The sequence below is a fragment of the Lissotriton vulgaris genome, chromosome 1_1, assembly GCF_964263255.1.
Source record: "Lissotriton vulgaris chromosome 1_1, aLisVul1.2, whole genome shotgun sequence".
In the NCBI taxonomy this organism is placed as follows: Eukaryota; Metazoa; Chordata; class Amphibia; order Caudata; family Salamandridae; genus Lissotriton; species Lissotriton vulgaris.
This window is the reverse complement of record NC_141685.1, coordinates 790,537,001-790,557,476: the sequence shown is the minus strand read 5'-3', so window position 1 is coordinate 790,557,476 and position 20,476 is coordinate 790,537,001. Positions and strand designations below refer to the sequence as shown.

The 20,476-nt window shown below is 45.5% G+C and overlaps 1 protein-coding gene across 2 annotated transcripts in view; it reads right to left on the bottom strand.

Annotated features, from left to right (window-relative positions):
• ANKRD45 (ankyrin repeat domain 45) overlaps positions 1–19,449 on the bottom strand; it is a 360,539-nt gene extending 341,090 nt beyond the window's left edge. For both annotated transcript variants that reach the window (XR_015299695.1, XM_086936369.1), the window contains exon 1: positions 19,391–19,449. The gene's annotated coding sequence lies outside the window, so the exon portion shown is untranslated. The remainder of the gene's footprint in view (positions 1–19,390) is intronic.
• Positions 19,450–20,476: the final 1,027 nt, after the last annotated feature.

Genomic DNA, 20,476 nt, shown 5'->3' with positions numbered 1-20,476 from the left:
CGGCAGTTAGACGCTGGGAGGAAGAGAATACACAGAGAGATTGCAAACCGGTGATTTTAGCTGTCAGTAGGGGGGCGTGGCGACCAGCGAGAGCGTCCCAGGTGACTCGGGTGAGTAGCAGGGACTCCTGGGAACCGGAGTCCGTGCACCGCCTTGCTCGCAGCCCTGCTTCAGCCAACGCCCGCAGCAACAGTGTCCAAAGCACTACACTCCTCAAACCCACAGGGAGCAAACGCCGCGAAGCGGGACCCGCGAACCGGGTCCGGCGAGGTGTAGCGCTGTGCAAGTGAAAAGGCGCTCAAAGTTCCAAATTAGCCACACCAGCAGCGAAGGTCCAGGTCCGGCAGTTAGGCGCTGAGAGGAAGAGAATACCCAGAATTACCCAGAGGAGGGTAAGCCGCCGCGGTCCTTCGGGAGGCAGAACCAACTGCCAGCCCATCCCTCCTCAGGGCAGGAGAGAAAGCGCGAGGAGGCCCACACGCTGTGGGGTCTCAGTGGTGTCTGCGTTGCGGCTCCGCTGTGGCCCCTACCCCCGCCTCAGGCGAAGTGCCGTAAATCCTGAGTGGTGGTCAGGGGAAGATCGGCCCTGCAGACTCGCTCCGTGGAGAGTGACAGAGGCGCCGGATGGGCGCAGAGGTATCGGGGAAAGGCCAAATTGAGGGTGGGGTTGAAGAAGCAGAGTATCAGAGAAAAGGGGAACTGCGATGGATGGGGCTGCTAAGAACTGAGCTCCTGAGTTGAACCTCTCTCCCTCGTGACAGCTTGACTGGATCATATAGAGAGAGTGGGCACTAGACCACCCCTGAAGTTGAGCAACTGTAAGCACTTTCTTGCGCAGGGGCTGGAAGGAGACAGCGCACCCTGAATATAGAACCACTGAGGTTCTGACCTTAATGTATTTATCTGTTTGTTTTAAATTGATGCAAATACCTGCTAATTCAAAACTTATTGCATTTACCTGCTTGTTCCAAATTGATACATATATCTGCTAATTCAATATTTAATGTACTTACCTGCTTTGTTTAACCCCTTCGATGCTGATGACGAGCTCAGCTCGTCATCAGCCACGGGTGGCGTGTGCTGATGACGAGCTGAGCTCGTCATGTATCGCGGTAATTCGAAAAATGCCGCACAGCGCAAAAATCGCCGCAGCAGCGATGCGGTTAAACTGCTGCATGTACCAATTGATTTATGTGTAACATACTTACCTGCTGATTGTCTAGTTGAATGTATTTAAATACCTGGTTCTTTGACTACTATGAGGAAATATAATGCAATGTACTGTCTAATGAATGCAGTTAATCCAAAAATGGAATGCCCAAAGTCCTAATTTATTAACTATTGGAAACTTCACCCTTTTTTTAATGCCAAAGGATAAAGCCTCTCTATTTTCTATTTAACTAAGACGTTGTGGTGTCATTTTTGGTGGGTTTGGGCTGGGGTGTTGTAGTGTTTGCTGCGCAAGTACGTCACAATTGCCTTCTAGATTTAGCCTTCCCACTCTGTGCCATGCTACCCTAAGTGGGCCGGTGGTCCCGCTTCCAACATTTGGTGCTCAGTGGTGGGATTGGATTTGTGCTACAGAAGCTTTTACTGCTGTATCCTGAGATGTCAGAAACATACAGAGTATTGGAGGGTCCTAGGGGAAATAGTTTATAGACAGAGAAGGTACCTTGTCCCCCAACTCATACAGCAAAAAAACACGAGAGGTACTCAAAGTCTGGGTGAGGAAAAGTGTTGGAACCAAATGGTGTCCAATGATGTGTTCAGATCACTCAGTTGATCTTGAACAGAAGACACTATTATGTCAAAGAGGTGAAATAGAGAAGATACAAAGTCTGTAAGACTAGAAAACAGTACCCATCAGCCCACTCAAAAGTGGAGTATCGTCATCTGGGTAGTTGGAGAAAAGGTGTCCTATAGGCTTCTCCTCAGCGAAAGTCTGAGGTTGCCTAATCATGGACCCTTAGGTCGAGCATCCAACCCACAGAAGACAGTGTGTGAGCAGACAGGGCAAAAAAGTTGCAGTGCAGAAAATAAAGACAAGAAAAGGAAAATAATCTTAGTGGTTAAAAATACCTACTTTGATGACATAAGGAAACTTTATTGGATTTGACCATCAAAGTGGCATCATTAAAAGCAGTATGCTGATAGCATGGAAGGAATTGCTATCTATCATGCGTGTTACTTGGTCGACATGTTTCAGCCTTTAACGGCTTTCTTCAGGACCTATGATAAGCTACTGCAACACATACTTATCGTGAATAGCGACCAATCTCCCATGGATTCAAAGGATAAAGGTATCTTCTCCTGTATAAACAGTGTGGGAAACAAAAATTGAGACACCATGTTTAAATACATACATAATATAGTACACACCTCACACCACAATAATGATATTAAAGTGTATTCAAATGTAAACTCACCCTAAATGTGGGGAGAGAAAGCCTCACCTCGCCTGGCAACTGCTCAGGTAGGAAGGAGGCCACGCACTAGAAATAAGCGCATGAGATTGAGATTAGTTATCAAGTAACTGCTGATAACATGCGTTTCAAAAGAGCAATACCATGAAGGCAGATATATAAGACCAGATTTATAGAGAGAGACTACCAGAATCCTTCTCTAACCAGTTACAAATAGTTACAAAGGGCCAGCCAATGCCCAGGTGGTATCTTAAAAAAACAGGGACTAGGCACTACATGTTAGCGCTAAGTCCGTGCAAAAGTAAGCACTCACATGGCTGCAGCCCTTAGAAGATAAAGCGCGAGTGGAGCGCTCAAAAAACCTACCTCTCCGTCGTTGCCTCGGGTCCGAAGACTGAGCCGAGGGGGAGGTAACAAGCTCACGTAGCGTGGATGTTTTTAGCAAGAAGTGGCGGACCTGAGAGAAAACTCTCCCAAAGTGCCTCGCTATTGGTTAAGATGCGTGAGCCAATCAATTTCCGTGCCGGCAAAGCCAGCAGGAAGTGTGCACCCTGTAACGCCTTCCAATTGGATAAATGCTATTAGCTATAGTGGATGCAACGCGCGCGAGCACGTATCTCCGAGTTATTTAGTTAGATTCAAGTGCGTCCAGGTGGCGGACCTTAGAGGAGACAGTAGTCAAAGGATAGCCATTGGTTATTTAGACCAACCAATGGCTGTGTCTTAACAAGCTGGAACACCGTGTTGGGATGGTGTAGACTCGTACGGACACGTTTGTGACAGAAAGCTGTTACAATGCGCAATTGTGTTACTGTGAGGTGAAACCCAAGATTTTAAGCTGGGTAATTCATATCAAACACAGCGGATGGAAACGCAACTGTGTATAGACAAAAGGGTCTATCACTACATGTGAGGGGGCAGTGTTTTGTACAGGTAATAGTGGTGTACACAACCTTACATGATGTAACTGCGCGTGGAGCTACGGCTATCAATAAGCATGAACCCACTGGAGTCTAACCATTGGTTTAGTGATGTCAACCTTTAAAAATGGTGTAGGTTTTTTAACGGAGCTGTGAATCATCAGCACAAGTACAAAAAACCTATCAGAGTCATTCAAATTGTACAAAGTACGTTCAGGTGGCGGACGTCATTCAAGGATCATGGAAGGAGCATTTACATTGGTTGCTTGTTGAGGCCAAAGGCTTAACAATCTCATGTCTAAAGCAATTAAAGACAGAAAGCGTAATCGTGGTGGTGTGAACTTATCACACGAAGGCTTGCAGAGCAAGAGAGTTTAATATCGGATAGCTGGTAAAACCATTGAAATGATATCACTGTAAGGTCAACCCCAAGGTGTAGAGGTGGTTGATAAATGTCAGTACAGCGAATATCAACCCAGCTGTATGTCAGCTAGAGTATCTATCAACATCTGCGAAAGGACAGTGTGCATGTGGGTAGCCAAAGTGTGCGTAACCAACCATGATATAACTGCGTGTGCTGCTGGAATAGTGCAGAGGGTCGCAGGAAGGTCAGATGACAGATGGAGGGCCACGACGTCGTGGACTGTCCAAAAAAGGTCCTCAATGCAGTGCGACTCCTAGGGAGGCTGAATGTGAGACCTCCAGTGTAGGCATGATAGTGTGTCAATCCTACATGACTGTTGAATGCTTATAGTTGCATCCAGGGAATGTCGTCATTTAAACCTTCACTGTCAGTGCGCAGTTTAAAAACCCACCTTTGCTCTTTCCTCAGGAGAAACAGTGGAATGTCAGTTATGTGGCTGGGTATGTGTGGTTGTTCTAAGATCAACCACTTGAGTTCGTCAGGATGGTGTTTTTTCTCAAGGAAATGCGAGGTAAGGCGGGTGGCCTGTTTGTTGCGTCTAATAGTGCTCTTATGCTCTTGGATGCGCAATTTGATTTTCCTCGCTGTCATGCCTATGTACCTGAGGCCGCATGGGCAGGTGATTTGGTAAATGACTTTGTCACTGTTACAATTAGTGTGGCGCCTAAGTATCCATGGGCGGTTGGTACCAATATCGACCTCAAGGGTCTTATTAGTTTGGGCACACACTGAGCAGTTTCCGCAGGGATGATGTCCCTGCACTGGGGGAAGGTTCCACAGGTTGGAAGTGGATTCAGCAAATCCATCGCGAGGTCTTGTGTGTACAAGAACGTCTCTTAGATTTGCCCCTCTCTTGAAAGAGAACATTGGTACAGGAATATGTTCGCCCGAGCTGTTAAGAATGCGCCATCTTTGTCTGATAATTTTTTGAATTGTAGACGAAGAGGTGTTGTATGTAGTGACGCACACCATTCTGTTGAGGGGTGGTTTTACCACTGGCGATTCTAGTAAGGCCTCACGATGGTTATTGGCAGCACGCTTAAAGCTTCTGCGAACCAAAGATTTGGGGTAGCGCCGCGCTTTCAGCTTACTGGAGAGATCTCCCGCTTTAGAGCGAAAATCAGCAGTGTCGGAACAATTCCTCCGAACCCTGAGAAACTGCCCAAATGGAAGGTTCTCCCTCAGGGAACGGGGATGATGGCTATCAAACCTGAGCAATGAGTTTCGTGCCATCGGTTTCCGATATAAAGAGCTCGCCAGATGTCCTTCTTGTGGGAAAATCGTCAAATCAAGGAAAGGGAGTTCAGTTCTACTGTACTCCAAAGTGAACCTGAGATAAGGGTTCTGTCCATTCAACCATTCTTGAAAAAGCTGGAGTGATTGTGTATCTCCTTGCCAGACTACTATGATATCATCAATGTACCGCTTCCACAATTTCAGTTGTTTGTAATGTGGATTGGTGTTGTTCAGTACATATTGAGTCTCGAAATGATGGACATATAGATTCGCTAAACTGGGTGCAAATTTGCTGCCCATAGACGTCCCCGAGATCTGTAAATACAGAGATTCCTCGAAGGCGAAAAAATTTTCAGTCATGGCAATCCTTGCCAGTTCCATTATAAAATGGATAGGAGTAACACTGTCCATTGAGAAATCTTCTAGGAGTGTTTTGACCGTCTCTAGTGTCTCAGTTTGCGGTATGCAGGTGTACAATGATTCGACATCAAAACTTGCTAAGATATCTGTGTTGGTGTCGAAAGGGACATCAGGTAGTTTACGTAGGATGTCCTTTGTATCCTGGAGATATGTAGGCATGGTTTTAACAATCGGACTGAGAAAAACATCAACAAAAGTTGATAGAGGTTCTAGCAAAGATCCAATTCCTGAGATGATCGGGCGGCCAGGAGGTGGTCTGGCCGGTTTATGAATCTTTGGAAGAGTGTAAAAATATGGAATAGTGGGACATTTAGTGACTAAAAAATTAGCCTCTTGTGGGGTGATCCATCCCTCAGTGCTCGCTTCTTCCACTAGATATTTGATCTCATTGGTGAGTCTGGCAGTGGGATTAATGGTAAGTGGGGTGTAAAACTGTGTGTTGCCTAATTGTCTGAGACATTCAGTAGGATATGTATTGGTGTCTTGCACGACAATGGCTCCCCCCTTATCCGCCGGTTTGATCACTATTGCAGTGTCCTTAGAGAGGGTCTTTAAGGCGGCTCTGTCTCGTTTGGAGAGGTTTTGGTAGTTGCCTTCTTTGGAGAAATCGATAGATTTCAAATCTTGCAACACTGCTGCCTCAAAAGTGCCAACCTTGGGTGGTACTTGTTGTAGTAGAGGCATAAAAGTGGATTTGACTTTTAGCCCTGTACTCATATCATCAATCGGTGTGACAGGCTCTTTATCCTTGAAGAAATAATGTAGCCTGATTGTTCTGAAAAATCGTTCGATTTCACTCCTTAACAAAAATGGTTCACCACAGTTCGTAGGAACAAATCCGAGACCTCTGTTGAGAACCTCCTGTTCGCTGGGGGTTATGACCCGGCTGCTCAAGTTTACAACCAGATCTTCAAGGGGCTGTGTTGTCGAGTCTACTGGCCTCGTTTGTTGTGGGTCGTCGGAGGATCTTGATCGACTGCCCATTGCACGTGGCCTTGTCCCTGGCCTGTCCGTCTGCCTCGGTTCCAACCCCGGCCCTGTCCTAAAAAAGCCTGGTTGTCAAAATACTGAGGCTGCATAGGATAATGAGACATTGGTGGGGGAAATTGAGGATAACCCCATGGGGCGGGTGGCCACCATGGTCCTGTCTGATACATATTGCCCCGTCCATTATATCTCCTGTTGGATCGATTGTTTCGGCCTCTGCCCCTTGGTTGGCTAGTTTCCTCGCTGTCTGAGCTAGAGGAGTCGGTATCTGAGGATGTGGTGTAGGAGGAACCCTGAGTGTTCTTCTGTTTGTGAGAATCAGTGGGAGTGTAGTTATCCCTGGTGTATGGGTATATTCTCTCATGTGAAAATTTGGCCAAGTCTTTCTTAAACTTCTCTATTTTGGCCAAAAAAATAGGTTCTTTATACTCCTTGTTAGCCTTGTTGGAGTCCTCTTGCTGTTTCTCGAATTTTTTGGCTGTCAAGGTAGTCTGAATTTGTCCCTCAAGGACCTGGATTTCAACCAAAATAGCGTCCGCAATTCTTTTGGCTGTGGTGATGATTAAAATGAGCCAATCTCTGGTGCAGCGCCAGGCTATTAAGGACCAATCTTTACTGAAGGCCTTGTCTGTGAGAAAGAGCCTCGGCGCATTGGTCACTATGAGACCTGTCGGTGAACATTTTCCATGTAAATACTCCGTTATGATCTGTCCATGTATAATGGTGCGGGAATGACTTTTTTTTAAGATTGAGTACCGTCTCCCAATCTGCCACTATGGTGGGTGTCGGCGTTGAGAGTTGATCTAGCATACTCGGATTCTCTGATAGGATGGATGATAAACTCTCATCATCAAAACCTAATCCGCCAAAATCTGCCATGGTATTGCTGATTGAAACTGTCAAACAGTGTTCGCACTGTGGTGCGAATATATGAAATAAAGAGGGACCCGCAGCCTCAGCTGCACAGATAAGCCAGAAACATACAGAGTATTGGAGGGTCCTAGGGGAAATAGTTTATAGACAGAGAAGGTACCTTGTCCCCCAACTCATACAGCAAAAAAACACGAGAGGTACTCAAAGTCTGGGTGAGGAAAAGTGTTGGAACCAAATGGTGTCCAATGATGTGTTCAGATCACTCAGTTGATCTTGAACAGAAGACACTATTATGTCAAAGAGGTGAAATAGAGAAGATACAAAGTCTGTAAGACTAGAAAACAGTACCCATCAGCCCACTCAAAAGTGGAGTATCGTCATCTGGGTAGTTGGAGAAAAGGTGTCCTATAGGCTTCTCCTCAGCGAAAGTCTGAGGTTGCCTCCTTCCTACCTGAGCAGTTGTCAGGCGAGGTGAGGCTTTCTCTCCCCACATTTAGGGTGAGTTTACATTCGAATACACTTTAATATCATTATTGTGGTGTGAGGTGTGTACTATATTATGTATGTATTTAAACATGGTGTCTCAATTTTTGTTTCCCACACTGTTTATACAGGAGAAGATACACCTTTATCCTTTGAATCCATGGGAGATTGGTCGCTATTCACGATAAGTATGTGTTGCAGTAGCTTATCATAGGTCCTGAAGAAAGCCGTTAAAGGCTGAAACATGTCGACCAAGTAACACGCATGATAGATAGCAATTCCTTCCATGCTATCAGCATACTGCTTTTAATGATGCCACTTTGATGGTCAAATCCAATAAAGTTTCCTTATGTCATCAAAGTAGGTATTTTTAACCACTAAGATTATTTTCCTTTTCTTGTCTTTATTTTCTGCACTGCAACTTTTTTGCCCTGTCTGCTCACACACTGTCTTCTGTGGGTTGGATGCTCGACCTAAGGGTCCATGATTAGGCAACCTCAGACTTTCGCTGAGGAGAAGCCTATAGGACACCTTTTCTCCAACTACCCAGATGACGATACTCCACTTTTGAGTGGGCTGATGGGTACTGTTTCCTAGTCTTACAGACTTTGTATCTTCTCTATTTCACCTCTTTGACATAATAGTGTCTTCTGTTCAAGATCAACTGAGTGATCTGAACACATCATTGGACACCATTTGGTTCCAACACTTTTCCTCACCCAGACTTTGAGTACCTCTCGTGTTTTTTTGCTGTATGAGTTGGGGGACAAGGTACCTTCTCTGTCTATAAACTATTTCCCCTCGGACCCTCCAATACTCTGTATGTTTCTGGCTTATCTGTGCAGCTGAGGCTGCGGGTCCCTCTTTATTTCATATATTCGCACCACAGTGCGAACACTGTTTGACAGTTTCAATCAGCAATACCATGGCAGATTTTGGCGGATTAGGTTTTGATGATGAGACTTTATCATCCATCCTATCAGAGAATCCGAGTATGCTAGATCAACTCCCAACGCCGACACCCACCATAGTGGCAGATTGGGAGACGGTACTCAATCTTAAAAAAAGTCATTCCAGCACCATTATACATGGACAGATCATGGCGGAGTATTTACATGGAAAATGTTCACCGACAGGTCTCATAGTGACCAATGCGCCGAGGCTCTTTCTCACAGACAAGGCCTTCATTAAAGATTGGTCCTTAATAGCCTGGCGCTGCACCAGAGATTGGCTCATTTTAATCATCACCACAGCCAAAAGAATTGCGGACGCTATTTTGGTTGAAATCCAGGTCCTTGAGGGACAAATTCAGACTACCTTGACAGCCAAAAAATTCGAGAAACAGCAAGAGGACTCCAACAAGGCTAACAAGGAGTATAAAGAACCTATTTTTTTGGCCAAAATAGAGAAGTTTAAGAAAGACTTGGCCAAATTTTCACATGAGAGAATATACCCATACACCAGTGATAACTACACTCCCACTGATTCTCACAAACAGAAGAACACTCAGGGTTCCTCCTACGCCACATCCTCAGATACCGACTCCTCTAGCTCAGACAGCGAGGAAACTAGCCAACCAAGGGGCAGAGGCCGAAACAATCGATCCAACAGGAGATATAATGGACGGGGCAATATGTATCAGACAGGACCATGGTGGCCACCCGCCCCATGGGGCTATCCTCAATTTCCCCCACCAATGTCTCATTATCCTATGCAGCCTCAGTATTTTGACAACCAGGCTTTTTTAGGACAGGGCCGGGGTTGGAACTGAGGCAGACGGAGAGGCCAGGGACAAGGCCACGTGCAATGGGCAGTCGATCAAGATCCTCCGACGACCCACAACAAACGAGGCCAGTAGACTCGACAACACAGCCCCTTGAAGATCTGGTTGTAAACTTGAGCAGCCGGGTCATAACCCCCAGCGAACAGGAGGTTCTCAACAGAGGTCTCGGATTTGTTCCTACGAACTGTGGTGAACCATTTTTGTTAAGGAGTGAAATCGAACGATTTTTCAGAACAATCAGGCTACATTATTTCTTCAAGGATAAAGAGCCTGTCACACCGATTGATGATATGAGTACAGGGCTAAAAGTCAAATCCACTTTTATGCCTCTACTACAACAAGTACCACCCAAGGTTGGCACTTTTGAGGCAGCAGTGTTGCAAGATTTGAAATCTATCGATTTCTCCAAAGAAGGCAACTACCAAAACCTCTCCAAACGAGACAGAGCCGCCTTAAAGACCCTCTCTAAGGACACTGCAATAGTGATCAAACCGGCGGATAAGGGGGGAGCCATTGTCGTACAAGACACCAATACATATCGTACTGAATGTCTCAGACAATTAGGCAACACACAGTTTTACACCCCACTTACCATTAATCCCACTGCCAGACTCACCAATGAGATCAAATATCTAGTGGAAGAAGCGAGCACTGAGGGATGGATCACCCCACAAGAGGCTAATTTTTTAGTCACTAAATGTCCCACTATTCCATATTTTTACACTCTTCCAAAGATTCATAAACCGGCCAGACCACCTCCTGGCCGCCCGATCATCTCAGGAATTGGATCTTTGCTAGAACCTCTATCAACTTTTGTTGATGTTTTTCTCAGTCCGATTGTTAAAACCATGCCTACATATCTCCAGGATACAAAGGACATCCTACGTAAACTACCTGATGTCCCTTTCGACACCAACACAGATATCTTAGCAAGTTTTGATGTCGAATCATTGTACACCTGCATACCGCAAACTGAGACACTAGAGACGGTCAAAACACTCCTAGAAGATTTCTCAATGGACAGTGTTACTCCTATCCATTTTATAATGGAACTGGCAAGGATTGCCATGACTGAAAATTTTTTCGCCTTCGAGGAATCTCTGTATTTACAGATCTCAGGGACGTCTATGGGCAGCAAATTTGCACCCAGTTTAGCGAATCTATATGTCCATCATTTCGAGACTCAATATGTACTGAACAACACCAATCCACATTACAAACAACTGAAATTGTGGAAGCGGTACATTGATGATATCATAGTAGTCTGGCAAGGAGATACACAATCACTCCAGCTTTTTCAAGAATGGTTGAATGGACAGAACCCTTATCTCAGGTTCACTTTGGAGTACAGTAGAACTGAACTCCCTTTCCTTGATTTGACGATTTTCCCACAAGAAGGACATCTGGCGAGCTCTTTATATCGGAAACCGATGGCACGAAACTCATTGCTCAGGTTTGATAGCCATCATCCCCGTTCCCTGAGGGAGAACCTTCCATTTGGGCAGTTTCTCAGGGTTCGGAGGAATTGTTCCGACACTGCTGATTTTCGCTCTAAAGCGGGAGATCTCTCCAGTAAGCTGAAAGCGCGGCGCTACCCCAAATCTTTGGTTCGCAGAAGCTTTAAGCGTGCTGCCAATAACCATCGTGAGGCCTTACTAGAATCGCCAGTGGTAAAACCACCCCTCAACAGAATGGTGTGCGTCACTACATACAACACCTCTTCGTCTACAATTCAAAAAATTATCAGACAAAGATGGCGCATTCTTAACAGCTCGGGCGAACATATTCCTGTACCAATGTTCTCTTTCAAGAGAGGGGCAAATCTAAGAGACGTTCTTGTACACACAAGACCTCGCGATGGATTTGCTGAATCCACTTCCAACCTGTGGAACCTTCCCCCAGGGCAGGGACATCATCCCTGCGGAAACTGCTCAGTGTGTGCCCAAACTAATAAGACCCTTGAGGTCGATATTGGTACCAACCGCCCATGGATACTTAGGCGCCACACTAATTGTAACAGTGACAAAGTCATTTACCAAATCACCTGCCCATGCGGCCTCAGGTACATAGGCATGACAGCGAGGAAAATCAAATTGCGCATCCAAGAGCATAAGAGCACTATTAGACGCAACAAACAGGCCACCCGCCTTACCTCGCATTTCCTTGAGAAAAAACACCATCCTGACGAACTCAAGTGGTTGATCTTAGAACAACCACACATACCCAGCCACATAACTGACATTCCACTGTTTCTCCTGAGGAAAGAGCAAAGGTGGGTTTTTAAACTGCGCACTGACAGTGAAGGTTTAAATGACGACATTCCCTGGATGCAACTATAAGCATTCAACAGTCATGTAGGATTGACACACTATCATGCCTACACTGGAGGTCTCACATTCAGCCTCCCTAGGAGTCGCACTGCATTGAGGACCTTTTTTGGACAGTCCACGACGTCGTGGCCCTCCATCTGTCATCTGACCTTCCTGCGACCCTCTGCACTATTCCAGGAGCACACGCAGTAATATCATGGTTGGTTACGCACACGTTGGCTACCCACATGCACACTGTCCTTTCGCAGATGTTGATAGATACTCTAGCTGACATACAGCTGGGTTGATATTCGCTGTACTGACATTTATCAACCACCTCTACACCTTGGGGTTGACCTTACAGTGATATCATTTCGATGGTTTTACCAGCTATCCGATATTAAACTCTCTTGCTCTGCGAGCCTTCGTGTGATAAGTTCACACCACCACGATTACGCTTTCTGTCTTTAATTGCTTCAGACATGAGATTGTTAAGCCTTTGGCCTCAACAAGCAACCAATGTAAATGCTCCTTCCATGATCCTTGAATGACGTCCGCCACCCGGACGTACTTCGTACAATTTGAATGACTCTGATAGGTTTTTTGTACTTGTGCTGATGATTCACAGCTCCGTTAAAAAACCTACACCATTTTTAAAGGTTGACATCACTAAACCAATGGTTAGACTCCAGTGGGTTCATGCTTATTGATAGCCGTAGCTCCACGCGCAGTTACATCATGTAAGGTTGTGTACACCACTATTACCTGTACAAAACACTGCCCCCTCACATGTAGTGATAGACCCTTTTGTCTATACACAGTTGCGTTTCCATCCGCTGTGTTTGATATGAATTACCCAGCTTAAAATCTTGGGTTTCACCTCACAGTAACACAATTGCGCATTGTAACAGCTTTCTGTCACAAACGTGTCCGTACGAGTCTACACCATCCCAACACGGTGTTCCAGCTTGTTAAGACACAGCCATTGGTTGGTCTAAATAACCAATGGCTATCCTTTGACTACTGTCTCCTCTAAGGTCCGCCACCTGGACGCACTTGAATCTAACTAAATAACTCGGAGATACGTGCTCGCGCGCGTTGCATCCACTATAGCTAATAGCATTTATCCAATTGGAAGGCGTCACAGGGTGCACACTTCCTGCTGGCTTTGCCGGCACGGAAATTGATTGGCTCACGCATCTTAACCAATAGCGAGGCACTTTGGGAGAGTTTTCTCTCAGGTCCGCCACTTCTTGCTAAAAACATCCACGCTACGTGAGCTTGTTACCTCCCCCTCGGCTCAGTCTTCGGACCCGAGGCAACGACGGAGAGGTAGGTTTTTTGAGCGCTCCACTCGCGCTTTATCTTCTAAGGGCTGCAGCCATGTGAGTGCTTACTTTTGCACGGACTTAGCGCTAACATGTAGTGCCTAGTCCCTGTTTCTTTAAGATACCACCTGGGCATTGGCTGGCCCTTTGTAACTATTTGTAACTGGTTAGAGAAGGATTCTGGTAGTCTCTCTCTATAAATCTGGTCTTATATATCTGCCTTCATGGCATTGCTCTTTTGAAACGCATGTTATCAGCAGTTACTTGATAACTAATCTCAATCTCATGCGCTTATTTCTAGTGCGTGGCCTCCTTCCTACCTGAGCAGTTGCCAGGCGAGGTGAGGCTTTCTCTCCCCACATTTAGGGTGAGTTTACATTCGAATACACTTTAATATCATTATTGTGGTGTGAGGTGTGTACTATATTATGTATGTATTTAAACATGGTGTCTCAATTTTTGTTTCCCACACTGTTTATACAGGAGAAGATACACCTTTATCCTTTGAATCCATGGGAGATTGGTCGCTATTCACGATAAGTATGTGTTGCAGTAGCTTATCATAGGTCCTGAAGAAAGCCGTTAAAGGCTGAAACATGTCGACCAAGTAACACGCATGATAGATAGCAATTCCTTCCATGCTATCAGCATACTGCTTTTAATGATGCCACTTTGATGGTCAAATCCAATAAAGTTTCCTTATGTCATCAAAGTAGGTATTTTTAACCACTAAGATTATTTTCCTTTTCTTGTCTTTATTTTCTGCACTGCAACTTTTTTGCCCTGTCTGCTCACACACTGTCTTCTGTGGGTTGGATGCTCGACCTAAGGGTCCATGATTAGGCAACCTCAGACTTTCGCTGAGGAGAAGCCTATAGGACACCTTTTCTCCAACTACCCAGATGACGATACTCCACTTTTGAGTGGGCTGATGGGTACTGTTTTCTAGTCTTACAGACGTTGTATCTTCTCTATTTCACCTCTTTGACATAATAGTGTATCCTGAGATGTACCCGGTCTGAGGAAGGGAAACTTACGCTGCTTCTAGCTGTTCTGTGTGTGCTACAGAAACGTGTGCTGCTCTTCCTGCTTCCACCAGCCGCCCTGTACCTTTAGGAAAGCTTGCACTGATGCTGCGTATGCGCAATCTTTATTGTGTATTAGCAATTCTTGGTATAAACCTTTTCTTTATTCAAAAGCAAAAATGATTGGGACAGGAGGTGTGCGTTTTAAAGCATGACGAGACTGCAAGAATGAGGTCTTTAAAATATGAAGAGTTTACATTTGTTGAGGCACAGGAAACACGCAGTCACAGATTTTGAAAGGGATTAGTACAATTTGTAAAATTTTAAAACAACTACCAAGTGGTGTCATGAACCGTGACTTCTTCTGCTAGTACTGTCTTTTTTTTAGCAATTATCACTTTATATTTTGGTATTTTTAAGACTCTATTTGTGTTAATAGCAAAGCTATACCTACCAGAGTGAAAAATCTCATCAGATGACAAGCAACATTGGCTGACGGTAACAGATATTTGAAGCCACTTGGCACTGCAGTCGTGTAAATAAAAGTGGCATAAAGCAAAATGAGAAGACCCACCCCCCACAGAACATGGTAAGGGGGAAGCGAAACTCCTATATCTCAGTTATAAATATTGGGAGTGCAGACTATAGCCTCAGGGGGATTGTGTCACAGGCTAACTTGACTGTTCCTCCTACCTGTTGATCTGGCCCTGTCTGAGAGAAGATCAGAGAGCACAACACCCCAGTGTGTCCCCACATTAAGAGGACTGTTCCATTTGGACAGCTGGTGAGAGTGACCTTGACCCAGCCCTGGGAGCCTAGGAGGGTTGCCGCTGTAGGCTGAGAGGGCAAACGCTGAGCAAGGGACCCTTCCTATGACCCCGGAAGTGAGGCTGGGACCTAACCTTTGCCCTTACCTCCTGTCTGGCCCTTGTCAGAAGCGCGTTGACATTGCCTGCGTGTCTGCCGCCCATCTCCGCCAGCGCTGCACTGATCAGACCCCCCTCACCCCTCACTGAAGTGCTGAGGTGCCGAGGCTGCCAAAATGTCACCGCCGCTGGCCTGGGTGCTGAGAAGGGCCAAGATCGTCTCTTATGCCGACGATACCCAGCTCCTCTTTACGTGTAGGAAAGGTGAGGATTTCGACAGAGAGAGTATTCAGGAGTGTCTTGGGGCTGTTTTTAATTGGTTCCAGCAGAACAGCCTCAAATGTAACTCTGACAAGTCGGAGGTGCTGTTTTTTGGTTGCACCTCAGATCCTGACTGGCAGACATGGAGGCCGATTGATATGTTCCCCCCAGCACAGGCGTCCCAGCTGGCAAAAAACCTGGGAATTAAGATCGATAATGGTCTGACGTTGAGATCTCAGATCCTCGGTCTTACGGGCACATGTTTCGGCATTCTCAAGATGCTCCGGAAGTTCCTTCCTCTGCTCACAGAAGAGCACAGGAAGATTACGGTGCAAGCCTTAATTGGCTCCAGATTGGACTATTCCAACGTCCTCTATCTGGGTCTTCTGGAATATCTTGTACAGCGGCTACAGGTGGTGCAGAATTCTGCTGCACGCGCCATTTGTGGCCTTCACAGGCGAGCCAGAGTGTCCGGCCTTTTGCAGTCGCTTCATTGGCTGCCTATCCGGAAGCGGATAGTTTTTAAGGCTTTGACCCTGGCTCATAAGGCGCTCTTTGGTTCGGGAGCAAAATATCTTCAGCGTAGGCTTGTCTTTTACCGCCCGGCCCGATCTATGCGATCTGAATCTTTGTTTCTCGCGGCGGTTCCCCGAGGGTCCGTATTGGGGGGCGCTCCTTTAGACTGAGGGCACCACAGCTCTGGAACACTCTCCCATTGGCCTTACGCTGTACCTCTAATCTGCTGTCTTTCAGGAAGGGCCTCAAAACTTGGCTTTTTACCCTCTAGTATGTCTCCTTCGCTGTTAATGAATGTTTTATCTGTGTTATGTTTTTCTTCTTATGAGCTGCCAATAAAAAGCGCCGGGACACTCCAATGGAGTAGCCGTGCGCTATAGAAATTAAAATTAACATAACATAACAAGCCGTGAGGAGAAGAGGAGCGACGCGAGGCTCTGAAAGAGACGCTGGGTGGGTCGCTTAGCAACTGGACTCCTGCCTAGCGCGTCACCTCTCTGCCCGAGCCGGAGCTTCCACAGAGGAGGGTAAGCCGCTGTGGTCCTTCGGGAGGCAGAACCAACTGCCAGCCCGTCTCTCCTCAGGGCAGGAGAGAAAGCCCGAGGAGGCCCACACGCTGTGGGGTCTCCGTGGTGTCTGCGTTGCGGCTCCGCTGCGGCCCCTACCCCCGCCTCAGGCGAAGTGCCGTAAATCTTGAGCAGGTGGTCAGGGGAAGATCGGCCCTGCAGACTCGCTCCGTGGAGAGTGACAAAGGCGCCGGATGGGCGCAGAGGTATCGGGGAAAGGCCTAATTGAGGGTGGGGTTGAAGAAGCAGAGTATCAGAGAAAAGGGGAACTGCTATGGATGGGGCTGCTAAGAACTGAGCCCCTGAGTTGAACCTCCCTCCCTCGTGACAGCGTGACTGGATCATATAGAGAGAGTGATTACTAGACCCCCCTGAAGTTGAGCAACTGTAAGCACTTTCTTGCGCAGGAGCTGGGAGGAGACAGCGCACCCTGAATATAGAACTAGTGATGTTCTGACCTTAATGTATTTATCTGTTTGTTTTAAATTGATGCAAATACCTGCTTATTCAAAACTTAATGTATTTACCTGCTTGTTCCAAATTGATACATATATCTGCTAACTCAATATTTAATGTACTTACCTGCTTGGTTTAAACTGCTGCATGTACCAATTGATTTATGTGTAATATACTTACCTGCTGATTGCCTAGTTGAATGTATTTAAATACCTGGTTCTTTGACTACTATGAGGAAATATAATGCAATGTACTGTCTAATGAATGCAGTTAATCCAAAAATGGAATGCCCAAAGTCCTAATTTATTAACTATTGGAAACTTCACTCTTTTTTAATGCCAAAGGATAAAGCCTCTCTATTTTCTATTTAACTAAGACGTTGTGGTGTCATTTTTGGTGAGTTTGGGCTGGGGTGTTGTAGTGTTTGCTGCGCAAGTACGTCACAATTGCCTTCTAGATTTAGCCTTCCCACTCTGTGCCATGCTACCCTAAGTGGGCCGGTGGTCCCGCTTCCAACATTTGGTGCTCAGTGGTGGGATTGGATTTGTGCTACAGAAGCTTTTACTGCTGTATCCTGAGATGTACCCGGTCTGAGGAAGGGAAACTTACGCTGCTTCTATCTGTTCTGTGTGTGCTACAGAAACGTGTGCTGCTCTTCCTGCTTCCACCAGCCGCCCTGTACCTTTAGGAAAGCTTGCACTGATGCTGCATATGCGCAATCTTTATTGTGTATTAGCAATTCTTGGTATAAACCTTTTCTTTATTCAAAAGCTAAAATGATTGGCACAGGAGGTGTGTGTTTTAAAGCATGATGAGACTGCAAGAATGAGGTCTTTAAAATATGAAGAGTTTGCATTTGTTGAGGCATAAGAAACACGCAGTCACAGATTTTGAAAGGGATTAGTACAATTTGTAAAATTTTAAAACAACTACCAAGTGGTGTCATGAACCGTGACTTCTTCTGCTAGTACTGTCTTTTTTAGCAATTATCACTTTATATTTTGGTATTTTTAAGACTATATTTGTGTTAATAGCAAGGCTATAACTGCCAGAGTAAAAATCTAATCAGGTGACAAGCAACATTGGCTGACGGTAACAGATATATGAAGCCACTTGGCACTGCAGTCGTATAAATAAAAGTGGCATAAAGCAAAATGAGAAGACCCACCCCCCCACAGAACATGGTAAGGGGCAAGCGAAACTCCTATATCTCAGTTATAAATATTAGGTTCAATTGGGAGCCCATAAAGGTCGGGCTCGCTCTGTAAAACAGGGTTGCAGAAGCCTGACGCCTAGGATAGACAGCAATGCAAAATGTAGTTGGTCATTTTCTGCCCTTCAACTGCCGTCAAAGTGGTATCTATAAGTTTTGCTGAGTAAAAATTTTATTTTTTTGCTTTTTTCACATTTTGGATGAAATTTGATTTGAGCCCCACTCCGCTCTCCGACAAATGGCCCTGCCTTAGCAGTGCTTGAAAGAGGAACGCGTCCAGTCCCCTGCACTAACAACATTATTATTGGATTGGAACAAGAGGGCAATGAAATGGTTAACAATCAAATAGGGAAAAAGACTTATGGGGCCTCATTTATGAGGCCTTGCGTCAGTTTTGCGCTGCTGATGCGTCACTTTTGTGACGCATCGGCGGCGTAAAACATGTGCCTTGTTGCGCCATATTTAAAAAGTGACGCATCTAGGTAGATGCGTCACTTTTTAAACCCATGCGCCACATTATACCTGCGTCAGGTATAATGTATGCAGAGGGGGCGTTCCCCCGCAAAAAGCCTCGTAATAGTGAAGCAGTGAAATCTATGAGATTTCACTGAGTCACTTTTAGGACGCTGTTGCGTCAAAACCTTGCGCCTGCCTCACAGCAGGCGTAAGACTGACACAAGCCCTTTCACATGGGGCTTTCCCCATGTGAAAGGACGCATTGCTGGAGTTGCGTTACTTTTGTGACACACTCCAGCAATGCGTCACTTTTGCGCTTACAGATACGTCAGAAATACTGACGTATCTGTAACTCCTTGCGACATGATGCGTCATACATTAAATATGACGCATCATTGGTGTCGCAAGGAGTGCGCAGTGAAAAGTGACCCATCGCTGTTTTCACGCAGCGATGCGTCACTTTTCATAAATAAGGCCCCGGGCCTTTGAAGTGCATATATTCACATGGCTGCACATAAGGCAATATTTACGTTAAAATGAAATAAAAGGGAGAGGCTTAAAACATCGTATCCCCCCAGACCAATACAAGCTTTCAAGCCTGTGACAATGATCTCGTAAACTCCCACCCTTCTCCTAAATACATTGAACTTCGGCAACAACAACAATATGTCTGAAGAGACAAGTGAAAAGAAAACAAAGTACTGGCAGCAGTGTGATGCCTCAATTTACAGGGGGAAAAATGAGTTTCCGTAGGCAAAGGGAGACAGCGTATCTCAGAAATTAACGGGGGAACTCCGTTGACACCCGTCCACCCCCGATTTGTGCCTTGCACTATCCTGTCTTACCTGAAGTGAGAGCGGAAAGCGTGCAGTTCTAACGTCGGTCTTGCTACAGCATTTCCCGTTGCCTTAACAACGGCGGTAGAAGTAGAAGTAGGTATTCAAAGAGAAGAGACCGCGGTCGCCATCTTAGGAGGGGGCAGTCTCATGAATGTTATGTACCTCGGTTCCCAACTTTACACAATAAATTAAACGGGTAGCTTTTATATTAGAGCGAGACACATGTTCTAAACTACCTTTAAAACGTGTTAGACTAAATGCATCTGTAAAAGAAACTCTCATGAACACAATCCACTCCACATCCTGAATTATCATTTCATGAAAATCGAGGAAAAGAACGTTTTCTAACACATCTTTATGTCATTTATATTCAGCGAAGAGTGTGTAAATATTTTTTCAGGACATCTATTATTTTCACAGAATCCAATGTCATGGTTAATGCTTCCCCCTACGTTTGGCTTTAGGAAAGCAGCTTTTGACATTCAAATGCAAATGTTATTACACGACATGGAGGCCCCTATTATGCAGTCTTTTCTTGATTTATTTAAACAGCAGCCAAGCAAGAATAACGTTTCCATTAAAAATGAAAGAAAAAGCTACAGTATGACATCCTATGACACCTCGCAAATTAATTTCCTATTTCACTATACTAATTCACCACTAACCCTTTATGGGTTCTAGAGTAGCGTGCTATACCCTGTTGTGTAAAAAAGTAAATAAATCTCATTAAAAGTGAGGTATGAACATCTATTCCGTACATACTTAATTTCCATAGTGTCCGCACTCAATTAAAAGAAACAGCATGTTTAGACTATCGGCCGACATGTTTAATTGCCCGCACTCTTTTTGGCAATTTCATCAGGGCACGGGGACGCATCTCCACCTCACCTGGGGAGTATTGGAGCACAGACTGCCGTTGTAGCGGTGCGTTGTTGTGTGCTGTACTGTCTAACGGTGGAGGCTGATTACTAGCCCCCTTGGGGTGTTGTTGGTAGGAGTCCGCCTGGCAACCAACCGATTTTTAGCATCAGTGAGGTGGAGATGTGTCTCCGTGCCCTGATGAAATTGACAAAAAGAGTGTGGGCAATGAAA